We start from the raw sequence: 3,168 nt of genomic DNA, 5'->3' as shown, positions 1-3,168 counted from the left end.
TTAAATTCCTGGGAAAATGTTTGATTGTAATTTTTCTGTCTTGTGGCAAGAGTTTTGCTTTTTACATGTTTTTCACCTGTCATTTGTTTTTCTTTCCTTGCCTCTCGTTTTACATGTGTGTGTGTGTGTTATTTTTCTATAAATTCTATTCTTTATTATTGCTAATTATTGAGGGATATAATGTCTTCCTCACCATCAATTTTTAAGAGATTTGTGTCAGACAATTCCAGGGCCATATAGCAGAAGATGATGGTGTATTTTTTGTTTGTTTGTTTTGTTTTTATTTCACCCTAGCCCCAAATTTGGCATTATTAGGCTGCTCACAGCCTGTGGAGATTCCTCTGCCTGGCCTCACTGACAGATGTTTTCCTGCAAATATGGTTTATCTGTGTGATTCTTAATTTCACCTTAAGACCAAACCAAGCCCAGGTATGCTCACCAGCTAATATTGGTAATTTTTCTTGTCACAGTGAGATTTCTGATTTTAGACATCACTTTGAATAAGTGTAATGTGTCAGCTTTTTCTGCGATCTGCTGCAATGGGTATTTTTTTTTCTTTATGCTCTCAAACCATTATTAAATTTTCATTGTTTTTGGAGTTCTTACTCTGATTGTATGCTGCAAAATTTTAGCTGTCTCCTAGTTTGTCTGAAAATCAAAAGTGCTTTTCTGATTCATATTTTTTTGGCATTTGAGGGTATTTTCCATGAGAAGAGAGTAATGCTAAATTTACTTCACCCACCTTAGACTTCCCTATGAACTATAAGTTTAGGACATTTCCAGAAGTGACACAAACCCCAAAACAATAATATGTGTCCTATTGATGGATAATGATATTTAATATAAGGCAATATTACTTTTACTATTAAATATGTTACAAGATTTAAATATAGGAATAACTATAAAATGGAATAGTGATTTCTTTTTTAAACATAAAGTTTTCAATTTATTCAACAAGTGCTAGTAGAGTGTCTACTATGTTTCAAAGACTAGAATACACCCAAGAAAAACCAGTATCATTACTGCATTATTGCTTTTCTTAAAGCACTTACAGGCTATTGGGAAGACAGACAAAACCTGATGCAAGAGGGGCACTTGACTGAACCTGAAGAATAATGTAAAACTTCCTAGAAGAGGTAAAAGTTTAACTGAGTCTTGAAGAATGAATAACAGTTAACCAGGCAAAGAATTGAGAAAAACTCTTTCCTGTCAAAAGAAGTCTATGATCAAAGACACAAAAGCGAGAAGCACCATGGTGTGGTGAATAAGTAGTTCCGTGTCTGAGGCCACACCAATCTGAAACTCCTGGATGTTTGCCTTAGCATTACTATGTATGTAAGCATCTCTGAAACACATTTTCTTTTGTTTTCAGTTTAAGACATTCTCATCATAGAAATTTGTCCCCTTCCCTACAGTTCAAAATAATAATTATTTTTAGAGTTATTATGTGACTTGAATCTAAATTTTGCTTAATTCTGTAAGCCTTTCTGAGAAGCCATTATTTGCCTGACAAGGTGCATACTTTTGTGGAGGATATAAAGATAGCAAAACTTTGTTTCTATCCTCAAGAGCTTAAAACTTTCAAACTTGGAGTACGTATAAGAAAAATGAGCCTCTTCGGCTGTCACTGCCAAACTCTAATTCATCTGCCCCTGTTGTTTATTGAATCATTTTTATCGTTGAAGAAATAATGTGGGAGCTCCAGCCTGAGGAGAAGGGGGTTAAGGAAGGAGGTCTCTGTAGCATGGCTCCTACAAAGCAGACTGCCCACAAATTGACGGGTGGAAAAGCACCCAGGAAACAACTGGCTGCAAAAGCCGCTCTCAAGAGTGCGCCCTCTGCTGGAGGGGTAAAGAAACCTCATCGTTAACAGGCCTGGTACTGTGGCACTCCATGAAATTAGACGTTATCAGAAGTCCACTGAACTTTGATTCACAAACTCCTATTCCAGCGTCTGGTGCGAGAAATTGTTCAGGACTTCAAAACAGATCTGCGCTTCCAGAGCGCCACTATTGGTACTTTGCAGGAAGCAAGTGAGGCCTATCTGGTTGGCCTTTTCGAAGACACTAACCTGTGTGCCATCCATGCCAAACGTGGAACAGTTACGCCAAAAGACATCCAGCTAGCACGCTGCATACATGGACTACGTGCTTAAGATTCCACTATGATGGGAAACATTTCATTCTAAAAAAAAAAGAAAGAAAGAAATTCTCTTCTTCCTGTTATTGGTAGTTCTGAACGTTTTATATATATATTCCATGAGGGTCAAAAGTACCTATGTATATGATTGCAAGGGGAAAAATAGGGGACAGAAATCAAGTACTGGCAGTTTTTTCCATTTCATTTGTGTGTGCATCTTTAACATAAATGCAGGGACGTAAAGTATTGATGCAATTCAAAATGTTTCAGTAAACAAGTTTCAGCAGTTCAACTTTATAACAATTATAAATAAACCTGTTAAATTTTTCTGGACAATGCCAGCATTTGAATTTTTTTAAAACAAGTAAATTTCTTATTGATGGCAACTAAATGGGATCTGTAGCATTTTTACCATACAGTAGATTCCATCCATTCACTATACTTTTCTAACTGAGTTGTCCTACATGCAAATACGTGTTTTAGTGTTGTCTGTCTTCTGTGCTCTTCCTGTAAGTTGGCTATTAAAATACATTAAAATATAAAAAGAAATGATTTGTATAAATGTTTTTATATATTTATATTTATATCCCTCATAATTCAATTTTCATGTGAAAAGGTATTTTTGATGTATTAACATGCATTCTTTAATGCTCTTTTATCCATGACCTAATTTGGCTTGGCCTTTTACTTTCCAAACTGCAAAGCTTAAGATATGCCTCATGTGCATTATTTTCATGTTTATTCTTAATATTTATTTACGGGAAACTAAGGAATTCCGTCAATCAGCCAAGGATCTTTCTGAATCTCCCATTTATTTTTCACTTTTTCAGTCATTAAGGAAAATCAAGGTTAATCATATCACCCTTACAAATTGTGGCTATTTAGTATAGAAAAAGAATATAAAATTATAGGCTCATTTTCTTTTCTTATAATACAAATGCATTTCTTTTGATATGTACTTTTGCTACATGCAAGAATTAAAATGCAAAATGAAGTAGAGAAAATAAATTAGCATTAGAATATGACTTC

The 3,168-nt window shown here is 34.8% G+C and overlaps 1 pseudogene; it reads left to right on the top strand.

Annotated features, from left to right (window-relative positions):
• The first annotated feature begins 1,744 nt into the window (after positions 1–1,744).
• LOC134363628 (histone H3.3A-like) lies at positions 1,745–2,155 on the top strand (annotated as a pseudogene).
• The last annotated feature ends 1,013 nt before the right edge of the window (positions 2,156–3,168 follow it).

The sequence above is a fragment of the Cynocephalus volans genome, chromosome 15 (genome assembly GCF_027409185.1).
Source record: "Cynocephalus volans isolate mCynVol1 chromosome 15, mCynVol1.pri, whole genome shotgun sequence".
Lineage (NCBI taxonomy): Eukaryota > Metazoa > Chordata > Mammalia > Dermoptera > Cynocephalidae > Cynocephalus > Cynocephalus volans.
Note: the sequence above shows the minus strand (reverse complement) of the source record. Positions and strands in the feature narration are given on the sequence as shown.